The sequence below is a fragment of the Dendrobates tinctorius genome, unplaced genomic scaffold, assembly GCF_039654945.1.
Source record: "Dendrobates tinctorius isolate UK_male_01 unplaced genomic scaffold, ASM3965494v1 ptg000202l, whole genome shotgun sequence".
Classification (NCBI taxonomy): domain Eukaryota; kingdom Metazoa; phylum Chordata; class Amphibia; order Anura; family Dendrobatidae; genus Dendrobates; species Dendrobates tinctorius.
This window is the reverse complement of record NW_027361869.1, coordinates 1,728,337-1,744,335: the sequence shown is the minus strand read 5'-3', so window position 1 is coordinate 1,744,335 and position 15,999 is coordinate 1,728,337. Positions and strand designations below refer to the sequence as shown.

The following is a 15,999-nucleotide window of genomic DNA, read 5'->3' as shown; positions in this document are numbered from 1 at the left end:
TGGATTGCTGCAGCCCTTCCCTGCTGTAGAAATCTGTAAGCTTTGCCGGGTTACTGCGCAGTTTCGGGGGTCCTCGCGGCATGCTATGTGCTCCCTGGGTCCTCTAGTAGACAAAGGTGACAAAATCAGCCTGTTTGAGCCGCTTGAAGCCGAGTGGTAGCTCGTGTCTGCAGGAGCTCCCTGACTATGCAGCCTGCACCATGAGCTTCCAGGCCACGCCCCCTTTCTAAGAACATTTAATGATAAAAGTAATTGATAAATCCAGATCTCTATATAATCCTACATAAAATGTACAGGGCAGATTATGTCGCCATCGATCTCCGGAAATTAAGGGAAAAGTTTCTAAACTAAAAAATGTGTTTTTCCAAAAGACTCTTAGCTTAAGAGCGCCGTCTAGTGGAAAGTATCAAAATAACAGTCCCTTCACTACGGGCTGGGAGAAGTTCCGGTGTTGGCTCAGAAATGGTGAAGAGCATCTGACAAGTTCCAAAGATTGTAATATTCCACATTTTTGGACCAAAATGTTGAACCTGGATAATAATGTATGCTATATAATAATGTATACTGTGGTTATGGATCCAGAGTGACTGATAATGCAGCTTTATTACTGCCAGGTCTGGATTTACCTTCCTCAAGGAAAGTGGGCCTGCTAAATTTTGGGGGTAAAAAAAAAAAAAAGAGTGGAGGAAGCCTCGTAGCCACAGCTACATCTCCATTCCTGCCGACAGGAAACAACAGGACCCCGTACTCTAGATACTTGCAGGTCTGGTGTGGGACCCACATCTATAAGACATTCATGGCATATTCTATGGATATGCTACAAAAGTTAGAGATGGAATGCCCCTTTAAGGAGTGGCATACATAAAGGGTTTGTCTCATCTTCTTAATATTGGTAAAATTGCAAAGGGCTTGTAAAAAACAAGCAACTTTGCAATTTACCTCTCATTAACAATCCTCTCCGCTCTCAAGAGCAGCGCTTACAAGCTATTTTCTATAGAGTTTGCATGTGCTGCTCTGAAGCTAGCCTGATTGAAGCTGGATCCAGCTGCAGTGCTCCTGCTCTCCGCCGATGCTGCGGAGGTAAAGCTGTCTCTGCCTGCAGCAGTGGAGAATGCACAAAGCATGACACTGGTCCAAACTGTCAATCATCATGAGAACACTGCCCCCTGACAAGCAGGAAGCCAGGAGGCGGGGGAGCGGTGCGCTCCTGAAGACTAAAGATGAGACAAAGGCTTTATTAGGAATCTATTTATTTTTTGCTAAATACAACCAGACTTTACTAGATATTCTTTATTCTAATCTGCCTCCATTTTCTGAATTTATATTTGATTTATTGAAGTTTGCTTTCTATTTTGCCTCCATTAGCAGCACGGACATCCCGTGTATCGCCGGTGATGTAGGTTGCAATAGGATTGTTTTCCTGTATAACTTTAGGTGACTATACCAGCATTCAGATATCTGTTTCACAGTAGTCACATGGAGCACAGGAATCTACAATCTGGAAATTCTCACTGGCTTCTATCAGAGAGTGTTGTGGGCATGCTCTGTGACTTGTGCAGATGTCTTTGTACAGAAGGGGGAGGAGGTGAGCTGTGACATCACCTATTGTGAATGGTGGACCTCGTGTTATCTACTGTATATAGAGGTGTTATCAGTCATTGTGCAGGAGGGGGAGGAGGTGAGCTGTAATGTCGATGTCACCTATTGTGAATGGATGATCTTGTGTTTTCTACTGTATATAAAATAGTTATCAGTCTTTATACAGGAGGAGGAGGAGGTGAGCTGTGATATCACCTATTGTGAATATTGGATCCTTTCCTATCTACTGTATAGAGGTTTTATCAGTCATTGTACAGGAGGAGGAGGAGGTGAGCTCTGATATCACCTATTGTGAATGGTGGATCCTGTGTTATCTATTGTACATAGATGTGTTATCAGTCATTATAATCCTGTTTGTGACAACAATGAGGTAACTGCTGAGAAGTAATCCCAAGAAGTATCAGCCTTTTGGGAGATTCAGTGAAATTGGAAAAATGTCAGGATTTAGAAAATACACAGCAACATGGAAAGAAAATATATATATACTGCATATATCTAATTGTGCAACATTAAAGTTGATTTAAAGAAATAGTTACTTTTATGACAATGCGTTCCTTTTATTGGGTTGTCCGATGGAGACCTTCCCAGTCCATATTCTCTAGTACGGTACTTGGACATCATAGAGGGGTCCCCCTGCTCGCACCCCTCTGAGGGACCCCTGCTTGCACCCCTCTCTATGAGCCAGAATGGTAAACCAATTTTGCAAGCTCCGCTCCCGTTCTGGAGGGCTCCGGCTGTTCTTACAGTACGTCAGGTGAACGGCCATCATGTCACACTACCTGGCTGACCGTGGCATGCCCTTTCCTGATCCCTTATGAGACAGCCTGTAGGGGTGCTCAGTACTCAGATGCGCCCCCTAGGCTCAGTCACTTTTCCTATGAGTGGCATCACTAAGTTCGCAGCATTTAGCAGGTCATCGGCTGGAGCCATTTTCCAGTAAAAGAAAACCAAGTGGAGGGTATTTTGAGCTTGTGCGCAGAAGCAACTTGATGTGTCTAAAAATCGCCCCACTTACTGGTAGAACGACTATTTATACAAATGTGGAGATATTAACAGCAGCTGCTGCAATACCGCTCAGACTGGTGAGAAGACAGATAAGCCCCCGCCGCATACTACACCATAACCTTCAATCTGTAACCCGGGGTAAACAAGTCTGAGCGAGGATCCTGTGCTGCAGACCTCGGAGCATCTACCTGTGAGCCGTCACAGCTCAGTCTACCACAATGTGATAGTCCACGTGAAGCTTACGGTAACATGTATATCCATACCTGTACAACACTCTGCTATGGTTAATTTCCTTATATATCTCTATAGCGGTCGGAGCTAGCTGCGCTGCATTCCCCAACATAGACTAACATGGTCACTGCTACAAACGTTACATAAATCAATAATAAAGAAAAACTACTTCTACCTCTCTTCCTGCCACCCCAAATAACTTCAAGACAGCAGAAGGAGAGGTAGAAGACACAGGACATTATATCGCAGTAGTGAGCAGTGTAGCTGTGAAGCTAGTACTGGGGTGAGATTGAACACTCGCTAGAGAGCTGCAACACCCACTCTGTAATACTTCTAGATTACAGGGTGGGTGCTGCAGCTTTCTAGTGAGTGTTCAATCTCACCCCAGTAATAGATTCACAGCTACACTGTGCTGTATTTGGACCACCCAGGTACTCCAACATTGCCTGTTCTGTCACCTCTATACTATCTCCATGAGTTCCAGCTAGGTGTATGCGACTACCCCTATTTTTAGGGGGACCTTCATAATTTAAGCTGTCTTAGCATTTATCAACTGCCAACATTACTTTTCACCCCACACCTGTGGAGTTTTTACCATCTTCAGACATATGTCTTTTTAGCCACACTTGAGCACTGCCCCTTTTTATACTTTATTATTTATTGTCCACTCTAATTTTTTTTAACACTTAGCTGATTTTCAGCATGTGTTCATATATGACCGGCTGTCTCGGTTTCTTACAATTTACCATTTGTTTGTGATATTCACCCATGTCGACATATAGCACAATATTTAGATGGAGCATTTCAACTCCATCTAGTGGTCCATGTTTTTGTTTTTTTGCTTTTTGGTCAATCAATCACATATTTATGTAACATATATCTTTTTAACTTTTGTGTATGAATTAATATTTTTAATCCAAGTGCGTGCACTTCTTTGTATGTAGTGCTACCATTTACCATGTATGTCTAATAAAGGTATTTTTTATTCTACCGTTGTTCGTCCCACTATTCTTTTCTTTGGACCGCAAGTTCAGTGTTCTCTTTTGGTACTCAGTGTCTCCCCGAATGGTTCACGATTCATCTACCTAGCAAATATATATATCACCTATCCCACATTAGGGTTTATCTAATGCTATTTTCTTAGTTGATGTATAGTATTTGCTACGTCCAGTATGTGTTTTCTCTCACAGGTTGTATGTGGTATTACATCCCCGGTCCATTGAAGTGACTAGAGCTGCGTTGCAATACCACATACAACCTGTACAAATGTATGGCACTGTTTTGAACGAGAGCAGACATTATTTTTTCTAATTCGGGAAAGTGGCAGTAGACAGTCATTACGAGCCTGCGACAGACATCCTGGCATTGCCTCAACATCCATTTATAAAGTAACTAAAGAAAATTAATAATACACTATACACCCTTTGGTGTATAACTTGCGGCTCCTCGTCCTCCCCCTCCCGTGTATAATATGCGGCCCCTCGTTCCCTGTCTATAACATCCATCCCCTGGCCTATACCCAGGTGTATAACCTCTGGCCCCTTGCCCTCCAGTTGTATAACATCGGGCCCCTCCCCCCGACGTATGTATAACATTCAGTCCCATGTCCCACTCCCCTCGGTGTATAAGTTCCGGCCACTAACCCCCGATGCATAACCCCCCCCCCAGGTATATAGCATCCGGCCCCACGTCCCTCCCTCTTAGTGTATATCATCCAGGGCCTTCGGTGTATAAGATCGGCCCCAACCCCCTAGGTAACTAGCACCCCGCCACTCCTCCCAGTGTATAACGTCCAGCCTCTCGCCATTCTGGTATATAATGTCTGACCCCTCACCCAGCATCCCGGTGTATAAAATACGGCTCCATGCCCTTTCCTGGTGTATAACATCCAGCCCCTCGCTCCCCCAGTGTATAACATCCAGCCCCTCGCTCCCCCAGTGTATAACATCCAGCCCCTCGCTCCCCCAGTGTATAACATCCGGTCCCTCGCCCTCTCAGTGTTTAACATCCAGCCCTCCGCCATGCCGTCTGCCCCTAAGAACATGTGACAGAATAGCCGTTGGTGCAGAGCTCACCGATACCAGCGCGGCCCACCGGGGTAACAAGTCCGGTCATTTCTTCCCTCCTACATCTTCCCCCCCATCACCTGTGAGTGATATTATTGAGAAAAGGAAGTAAGCGCAGCAACTCAGCCACGAAACTGAGACCCCGTAACATTACAGAATGGGGGTCACCGAGTGCTGAAGAGCAGAGGGAAGAAAAGTCACAAACACTCTGCTGACCCCATAACTGCAAAGTTCAGACCTCCTCTGGTATTAACATCAGCACAAACACTGCGCCCCTGCTGGGAGCTTCATGGCCGAGCAGCTGCACATCACCAAGCACAATGCAGAGCGTCGGATGGAGAGGTGTACAGCCGCCACCACTGGACTCTGGAGGAGACGTGTTCTGCGCGGTGACGGCTCACACTTCTCTATATGTCACGAAACAATCACTGACCTCAGGGAGACCAGTCAAAGAAAACACTGTGGCAGCCGGCAAAGGCGCTCAATCAGTGAAATCCTAGGTGCATTGCTCCCTGGGAAATACGAATATGCAAATAAAGTCCGTGGAGCCTCATTTAAGAGTCTCAAACCATTATATCAATAATATTGACTTAAAGGGCCACTTAATATGGTGGTAATGGTGGTTTCCGAAAGGAGCCATTCCTTGGCTGGGTCCTTCCCTGGAGGAAGATCTGGCTAGTCCCGTGTTTGAGACTCTTAAATGAGGCTCCACGGACTTTATTTGCACTTCTCTATATGTGTCTGATGGAGGAGTCTGGGTTTGGTGATTCCAGGAGGACGTTACCCGATGTACAGATGGTGGAGGAGGATAATGGTATCGGGGCGGCCTCTGCCCCTTAGTTCCAGTGAAGGAAATTCTTAAGTCTTCAGCACAAGACATTGTGGACAATTGTAGCTTCCAGCTTTGTGGGAAGTTTGGAGGACAGTTTCTGTTCCCCATGACTGCCAAATTGGTTGTGGGAGATGGGTGGAAGAACATGTCCGACCGCTCAGAACCTGGACCTAAACCTCATCCAATACCTTTGGGAAGAACTAAAGTGGAGATTATGAGCAAGGCCTCTCCCATCATCTGACCACACAAATGATCTTCTGGGAAAAAGGGACAAATATTCCCACAGACGCCTCCAAAATCTTGTAGAAACCCCTCCCTGAAGTGCGGGAGCCGTTATATCTGCAGAGGGGCCGACTCCATATTAATGTCTATGGGTGTAGAACAGGAGGTCAGGAAAGCTCCTGGAGGTGTAATGTGGAGGGGGCACATACTTTTCTCCACATAGTGATGGTTAATATCATGTCTCAGCCGCCTGCATCCTTCTAGGTTTCCATGTGTCTGACTACATGCATAGTGGCTAAGCAAACCCTTAATGAGAATTACCATAAAACCTTATCTTTTCTGTGCACTTCACACTTGTGATCATCAGAGGTAACGGAGAAAATTGCAGTTTTTTTCAGGAATATTTTTAACACCATTTTTCAGCACAATTTTGTTGAATAACCCCCATCGTCACGTACTGCAGGAAGACTAGGAGAAATCTCTGGATCCCAAAGAGGAGGAATAATTCCCTATACACTTGATGCCATTGACATTAATGATGAAGATGTTGGCATCAAAAACTTCAGTCCTGTGCAGTGGACTATGGCACTAGGTCAGAGGCACATTACATAGATGTGATCCACACTGGCACCGATCCCTTATGTCAGGTTCCCATGTGGCACAATGGACGAGACTAAGCAAAATGCTGCAAAGAAAAGAAACTGCGGCTTCAGATGAAATCTGCAGCATAATCCACAGGTAACAAATGTGTGGAATCTGTTCCAGAGCCACCACGGATCTGCACCAGATCCACAGCGGAAACATTTCACCATCTGGACATGACCCCTTACGTTTTTTAAAGTTAGGACTATGAGATCCAGACATTTGGGGTCCTGAAAATAGACTTTTGTTGCCCCATATAGACTTTTTTTCATAAACTTGAACTAGTCCTACTCACAGCAGAGGCTGCATTACAGAGGTGCTTAATATAATTATCCACCAAAAAGGATAGGAGGGAACTTTCTGATAGCTAGTGGTCCTACCGCAGACCCCCAGAAATCTTGAAGATGTGGCTAGGGAGAACCCTTTCTGAACAGAGTGGAGGACGAGCCTGCTGTCTTCACCAGTCCTATAGAAGATGAAAGGAGCGGCGGTCAATCATACTCTGCTATCTCAGCCAGTCCCATAGAGGATGAATGGACCTGCTGTGCAATGCACAGCGCTCTGCTATCTCAGCCAGTCCCATAGAGGATGAATGGATCTGCTGTGCAATGCACAGTGCTCTGCTATCTCAGCCAGTCTCATAGAGGGTGAATGGACCTGCTGTGCAATGCACAGCGCTCGGCTATCTCAGCAAGTCCCATAGAGGATGAATGGAGCGGAGGTCGATCATGCTCTGCAATGTACAGGGCTCTGCTATTTCAGCCAGTCTTAGAGGATGAATGGAGCGGCGATCAATCATGCTCTGCTATATCAGCCAGTCCCATATAGGTTTAATGGACCTGCTGTGCAATGCACAGTGCTATGCTATCTCAGCCAGTCCCATAGAGGATGAATGGACATGCTGTGCAATGCACAGTGCTCTGCTATCTCAGCCAGTCCCATAGTGGGTGAATGGACCTGCTGTGCAATGCACAGCGCTCTGCTATCTCACCCAGTCCCATAAAGGATTAATGGAGCTGAGGTTGATCCTGCAATGCGATGCACAGCGCTCTATTTCATCTAGTCCTATAGAGGATGAATGGAGCAGAGGTGCGCATGCTCAAATTCTGCTCCTTTCAGACAAGGGCCCCGTTCTTGGGACCGCAGTGGGCTCCCACAGTCGAACCAATAGTAATCAGTAAGTTATCCCCTATCCTAATGAACGTAATAAAGACCCCTTTAACCATTATTTATGGCACCGCAGATAAGCCCTTTAAGATGCTGCAGATTTTCAAGGGCTTGCTTCTTCGAAAACTGGTGGAAAATGATTCTCCAGCCGCCCGAGGACAGTCTGTGACTTGAAGAAACATTTGTCATGTCAAGGAAGCAGGGTCCCGAGGAGACTAGACTTCGTTATCCTTAATACCCGCAGGGGCCAAATGCTCGTATGTCTATGATTACCCAGATTTAGCTCTAGTCTGGCTGCTATTTACAGACCAGGACATCACCTGAACTATGCAACAGGAGCCATCACATCAGTTTTCTCATATTCAAGGCTTCCAGCTTCTCTGGTCCTATGTCCCAATGACAACACTTCCTGCATGTGCTCGGTGGGATATCTCCCATGCGACTGCTATGGGGACTGTGACACTGGGACAATGACCTACATCTCCTGCTCATGAGGACTGTCATACAGGCCTCATGCAGCGGTCACCACTAGGGGGAGCTTTCTGTGTACACATGTACATAATTCCCTTATAAATCTATATGCAGTCGCTCCCTCTAGTGGAGGTAGCCAGAATATCATCATGTATAGAAAAAGACAACTTTACTAACAAATTCCTGTCCCGATGCGGAGGATGAATGTAATAAGTACACACTTAGTGAGAACTGACATCACCTCCCACATCAGAGTTCACATCTACACTGACTGGTTAGCAGCTCTGGAAAGATGAAAAGCATATAAATCATGGAGGTACAATTGCTGGGACCCCCGCCAATCACTACAATTGGGGTCCCGACTCCCTCTCCTTTCCTCCTCACTGTGGTTGAGCACATATCTATGGTAAGTCTATGGGACTGAACAGAAATATGATCTCCGCTCCATCCAATGTAGTCCTGAATGGAGGCTTGGTAAGGGATTTTTTAAAATTATTATTAACTTTTTTCTTCAAATTCTACAAGTTAGAGCATCTGCAATAATAACCAGAGATTTTCAGGTTTTTTTTTTTTTTTTATGTTTTTACAGTGTGGATATACTGCCACCCGGTGGTGATACAGAGTACTACAAAATAACTACTGACAAAGATCACGCGCTCCTTATAATTAACCTAAAACTGTATTCACAGTTACTTTACATGGATTTTTTTTTATGTCTGGAAAAAAAAAAAATTTTAAATAAATAAAATCAGCTGTTTTTAAGGCCTTTGTACATGGATGTTTTTTTTTTTATTCAATAGTCAAATTTGGAATGTTTTTGTTTTCCAAGCAGAAATGCCTCCAAAATTGACATACTGGGAAACATTCACACGGATTTTTTTACATTAATTTTTCTGTCTGGTCAAAATGTTTTTAATGGGTTTTTGCTTGTTTTTTTTCCTATATATAGTGCGAGGGGTGGGGGTTTGTGCAGAAGTCAAATTTCATGCAGAAATGCCTCCAAAATTTACATGTTTCTTCCTTTTTCCATATGAAAAAAAAACAAATAGCACCGGGTGACATGATTTCACCTTGACGTCAATAAGAAACTTATCCAAGGGGCATCTGAAAGCGTTTTATGTGGATTTTGGATCAGAGTCGCTCATTAAAGAAAAAGCTCTGTGTGAACGTAAGCCTGGCTTTTTTCCTCATAGCACTGTGGAGCGTACAGACCCCACATGCCAGCATCTGGGGTCCGAATTGCTATCCTATGGGGAACCTGTGTGTGGCCATTTAGGGTCGGTGTGCGCTATGTTCTCACCCTTGAAGGAATGAGAACGGTGCGGTACGGCAAGAGGAAGAGCTCCATTTTTATTCTCTGTGTGCCGCTGTATGAAATAAAAGGACCCGAAATCTGCTCACCCCTGACCCATTGTTTTGCGCCAGATTCCTGACAAAACTGATACCAGCAGCATCAGCCACAAACCTATTGGCAAAATTGTGCCGTAAGAGATCGCAACCGCCGCTTGCCTCGGACAATGGCGTCAGGCCATTCGCTTCATTGGCTTCAGTCCGAAAAATCCTAAAAAAAAACCTCCACGAGCAATAAATGATAAATCACGGATGTGGCGCTCCGAGACGGGGAAGGAATAATCCGTGGTTCAGGTAAATGGAGACAGGACAAATCGCAGTTGCCATGACAACAAGCATGCAACCTGGGAACAAGTGCAGGGGCACGGGGGGCTAATACACAGGATCTGTCCTCTAATTGGGAGCCACTCGCAGCCTTTGATGCCAGTAAATACGTCGCTCCTCGCGACCTGGGCTCAGCATTTATGTCTAATATAAGAAACCTCCACGTTTGGACCTCTCGGCAACAGACTCACATCGCCCCTCGGTCTGCCTTACTCTAAACCGGGTCGAAATTTAGGGACAGCAAACGGGCACGTGCCACTAGTTTGGGGGCCACTAGATTTGCAGGAGCCGATCCATCGGCCATGTCAGTAGTCGGTGGCCGCTAAATGGGAGCCAAGAGGACCACCTCTTACGTGACGGCTCTTCTTTTGGCGCGATGTCACATGTGCGTTACTCCGCAAGGATGACACCACGCCAAGAAGAAGGGCCACGGATGCCGTTAGGTAGGAGGCGGTACTTGGGGCTCCCGTCCAGGGGCCACAGACCAGACCCTGAGAATCGATCCGCAGCAGCCCTGACGGCCACACGAAGCTCAGTCCACCATTCTGACCATTTCTGTCTTCCAGGCCACCTCTCCGCTCTCTGGCGGCCATTAGCCACAGCAAGGACCCAGGTGCCGCCGGCGCTCGCTGAAATAGTCTGCTCAATGCTATCATTTATTTTGTTGTGAGGCAGGAAGGGGTGAAACGTGTCCATCAAGAGCCTTGGAAAAAGCTTCCTAAGGACTCAAGAGGCAAATATAAAAAAAAGATGATGACAATTAGATAAAATGGCAGCAGACCGGATGGACGTCGGATTCTCTTCCACCGTCACATTTCTGTGTTTAGCAACATTTCCATACGTATCTGTGAATTATATTAGCGCCTCGGCTCCTGATCTGCCATTGGCGTTAGGTTTAGTGTTCCTTTAAATGTTACTTAATTAAATATATTGTACTGCGGACGTACAGAATAGAAATAGCACTCGGCTAGGTAAGTGGATCAGCAGGTATAATGGAGCATTAGATGACGTTGGTCGGCAAAAAATCACTGGGTGCGATGTATTCAGGTGCAGCTATTTGTGAAACCATTCCCATAATATTGCAGCATGTTACCATGGGAAACAGCGGACGGATGGCGGAGGAAATGAGCGGTGCTCAGAATGCCGAACATTATCCAGACTCCGCACCCCGCACAGGGACGACACAAATGTCATCAGCTTCATCACACAGATCCCGGGTATACTGCAGCACACCGAACGGTCCACAGCTCTGGGCAGCCGGAGAGAGAGACACAGAGAGAGAGAGACACAGAGCAAGAGAGAGACATCAAGAGAGATAGAGACACAGAGAGAGAGCGAGACACAGAGCAAGAGAGAGACATCAAGAGAGAGAGAGACATTCAGAGAGAGAGAGACATCAAGAGAGAGATAGAGAGAGAAGACATTCAGAGAGAGATAGAGAGCAAGAGAGATAGAGATACATCAAGAGAGAGATAGAGACACATAAAGAGAGACACAGCAAGAGAGAGAGAGATAGAGTGAGACAGACACAAAGAGAGAGACACAGAGCAAGAGAGGGAGATAGACACAGCGAGAAAGAGAGATAGACATAAAGAGAGACACAGAGCAAGAGATAGAGAGATATAGAGCGAGACAGACACAAAGAGAGACAGAGCGAGAGAGAGATAGAGAGATATAGAGAGAGTGAGACAAAGAGAGAGACACAGAGCAAAAGAGAGATAGACACATCGAGAGAGATAGAGAGACACATAAAGAGAGATAGAGAGACACATAAAAAGAGAGAGACAGAGCAAGAGAGGGAGATAGAGAGACATCAAGAGAGAGAGATAGAGAGACATCAAGAGAGATAGAGAGACACATAAAGAGAGACACATAGCAAGAGAGAGATAGAGATATAGAGCGAGACAGACACAAAGAGAGACACAGAGCAAGAGAGAGAGATATAGAGAGAGCGAGACAAAGAGAGACACAGAGCAAAAGAGGGAGATAGAGAGACACATCGAGAGAGAGAGTTAGAGAGACCTCAAGAGAGAAAGAGAGACACAAAGAGAGAGAGATAGAGAGACACATAAAAAGAGAGAGACACAGAGCAAGAGAGGGAGAGAGAGACACATCGAGAGAGATAGACACAAAGAGAGAGAGACACAGAGCAAGAGAGACACATCGAGAGAGATAGAGAGACAAATCAAGAGAGATAGAGAGACACAGAGCAAGAGAGAGACACATCAAGAGAGAAAGAAATAGAGAGACACATCAAGAGAGATAGAGAGACATCAAGAGGGAGGGAGAGAGAGACACAAAGAGAGAGACAGGGAGATAGAGAGACACAGCGAGAGAGAGAAAGAGACATCAAGAGAGAGGGAGATAGCAGGAGAGAGAGATAACCAGAGTGAGAGCAAGAGTGGGAGATAGAGATACAGGCAGAGCAAGAGAGAGGGATAGAGACAGAGAGAAAGCGAGAGACAGATAACCAGAGAGAGGGAGATAGAGAGACAGATAAAGAGCAAGAGAGATGGAGAGACAGAACAAGAGAGGGAAACAGAAAGACAAATAAAGGGATAGATAAAGAAAGATAGAGCAAGCGGGAGATAGCAAGGCAGATAAAGAGAAAGAGAAGGAGATAGCAGGAGCGATAGAGAGAGGGAGATAGAGCAAGAGAGCGAGCAAGAGAGCTAGCAGTGGAGAGAGATATTGCAAGAGAGAGTAAGATTAATAGAGAGATAACGAGAGAGAGTGAGATAGCAGGACAGATAACGAGAGAGACAGATAACGAGATAATGAAATGATAATGAGAGGGAGAGATAGATAACGAGAGGGAGACATTGTTATCTCTCTCGTTATCTCTTTTGCGATAGCAGAGCGCGATAATAGATAAAGTGACAGATAGAGAGATATAGAGAGATTACTAAAGAGAGAGCAGTAGAGGGATAGAGAGAATGAAAGAGGTAAAAAGAGAGATGACAAGATAGATAACTTGAGAGACAGACAACAAAAGAGAGACAGAGCTAAAGCGAGACATCGAGAGATAGGTAAGTAGTTGGCTATTTATCTGCTTAGCTCTCTCGATCACACAATTATCAACCTTCCCATTTCTTTTCCCTCTTATAGTGGCTTTCTCTCTCGGCAGCGTTCTCTATTTACCTCCCCATTTCCCCATTTCTGTCTCTTTCTCCATTCCTCCTTTCTATCCATCTCTCACATTCTCATATCTGTCAGCGGCTTCCATCTTTGTGTCTGGGGCCTATTACATCGTCAGCTATTTACCTGTTTCCATGTAAGCAGACAGTAAGGTAGAACGACAGATACAGCAGATGGACAGAGATGAGGATGTGAGAGATACAGGTAGAATAAAGAAACAGATAGAAAAGGGAAGCTCAATAGAGATAGATACAATAGACAAATAGAAATAGGAAGATGACTAATTAGGCACTAGAGCGATAGATCGTTCGATAGGCAAAATCACCAAGAACGTTCCTTTATAAATCACAACAAAACATTTGCTCCACAAAATTGGGATTATAAACAGTCCTTACCCCAAAACACAGCTTTCCCCTCCTAAACATCCCTCCGTTCTGCCTTTGTAGCAATTAGTTGATATTGACGTGTCCTATGACATCTCCTCACACACTTTGCGCGGTCAGAGAAAGGATTACATCCCAGGAGAGAGACAAAAAATGTTCGCCAATTAATATTGAGTCACAGGAAAGCTCAAGGTCTTCTCTCTCGGATTCTAAATTCTCCAACTCCGGCTTCGTCATCCAGGAGGAATGGATTCTCCTCCTCGCACCTTACAACCTGCCCGAGCAGAGGATTATGTGGACAATCTTGGGATAATTTTTGAAAGCCACGATGAACAAGACAAGGTGGAAGTCACCAAAAACATCTCCGATTATCCCTTAACGTGATGTCATCTCTAGACGAAATCCAATGGATCCTCCTGGGAGGTTCTGATGGTCAAAATGGAAGAGAGATGTTTCCTCAAAGCTGAAGGATATGGGGTTTTTGGAATATTCTTTGTAGAGGAATTGGTGGTTTTGGGTTTCATGGAAGTGTAACTGGAGGACCTCATTACAGCCCCAGAGCTGGTAATGAGCAGGGATAGGAGGGTAATAAAGGGCTATCAATGTCCGGATCAGGTTACTACTGAAGTACAGGACACAACGGGCATTAAACTTTAAAGAAGTCTCTGTCAGAAAATTCAGCTGTCACCACCCCTATCATGGAACACTTGTCCCTTCATTACCCAGACCAAGAAGAAAAATAGAAGAATAGAAAGGTCTGAAGACATAACGTGGGGTCAGAGATGGAGGGTTCTAATGGTAGACACTTGCTGACCGCCTGTAGAAGTCCAGTACTTACTAAATGTTTAGATTACATATGACAAAAAGTAGCAGGGGCAGGAATAGTTCCTACTAAATTAGGCCTTTCATGTCTTTTCTCCTGTGTTGCTTTCAGCAAGAACATGGTAACACATAGGTCCATGTCAAAATGGCACACAAAGAGTCAAATATGTGGCAAAGCCTGGGCTTACTTCTGTCAAAAGTGTCTCCTCAAGTTTGGCGGGACATCACCATCCTCCGAGTTTGGGAAATACTGGTGTAGACCACATAAGCTGGAGATCAAATTGATGGGACCACAAGCTCAGAGTCCTACATGTCTGGGGGCATTAGTAAAAGAAACTACCCAACTAGAGACTAGAACACAGAGAAACCCAGTACAACAAATGTGAAAAAATACTCTGCTGTAAAAAAAATTCCAACAATAAAGAGCAAGTGCTACTAAAAAGATGATAACAAAACAGGGTATTTAGTTGATAAGTTTTTTGCAAAAAATATATACTAAGTCGCTCTACCAAACGCCAAGGTATACCCCTCAGAGTAGTCCTATCCAATGTATTTAAAACCTGACCATGTGAACAGTACCTATATGAGCAGTGTTCAGAGAGGTAATGTCAGACTTGCAAAAGCAAGAAACCAGCTGAATAAAAACGAACGCATGGGCCAAGCACATACAGTGAACAAGTATTATTTCACATTTGTTGAACTGTGTTTCTCTGTGTTCCAGTCTCTTGGTGGTGTGAACACTGTCTTACCGACTTGTTCACTGTATGTGCATGGCCCATGCATTCGTTTTTATCCAACTAGAGACTAGTAGTTGATAGTTGTCGCTACCCAAGGGATCCACTATTAGAAGATGCTATCCCAATAAATGCCCAGAAAACTAAAGCTGCGACAAAGAAAAAAAACGTGTCCTTTTGAGTGCAACACATATCATACGGTCACTAGAAAGTGTCTGGCATCTCAAAATGGTCACAATAGTATGAGAAATAAATTATTTTTTAACGAAAATAATAATTTAAGAATAGTAACGCCCCGTTAGGACCCTCACCGATTAAGAAGAGCAAATACAAGCTGCAAGGAGTGTCTTTCAGTCTGACCTGACCGACTTGATTTCAGTAGGAAAAGTGTAATTCCTTATGTTAACTGCGGAGGCACTGTAGGGAAACTCAACACTTATTATAAGGTTTTCCAACAGATTACAGCAAATCACTAGGGATTTCAACACTGGGGCAAGTTACGATCAGCTTTTTTTTGGGGGGGACACCTCAATGAGTTACATTGAAAGCAGAGAACCCCTTTAAACAAACAGATACAGATAAGATCAGGTCCAATCACTGCGGTTTATACTTTATGCATCTTGTTTAGCGTCATGGATGCTGGAATTTGACCTCATATGTTACTCCATGGTGGACACAGTCCCTATCCTAATAGCCGACCACATATGGGGAGAAAACAAGCACTGTGAATTCCTACAGGGTAGTCTGTCATATTTGGCAATGCAAATTATTATGGTTATTAATAACAATTATTACTTATTCCTGCGCAGTCAGTGGAATCCAGTCGTGCCAAAAATGTTAAGATAACGGGGCATAATTATGATTCCAGCTCTGGAGGGTGCGATGGGCATCTGCACCACTGCAGAAATTTGCAGAAATCTTTTGTGAATTCTGCCCCGCTTTTTAGCACTGGATATAGTTAATTATTCAGTTCTTTACCATTTTTTTTAAAGACCTCTGCTTCAAGGCAGTGA

General features: G+C 44.7%; 1 protein-coding gene across 4 annotated transcripts in view; it reads right to left on the bottom strand.

Annotated features, from left to right (window-relative positions):
* The window catches only part of LOC141057065 (ankyrin repeat and fibronectin type-III domain-containing protein 1-like), a 314,853-nt gene that overhangs the window by 199,163 nt on the left and 99,691 nt on the right, over window positions 1–15,999 (bottom strand). The window lies entirely within an intron of this gene.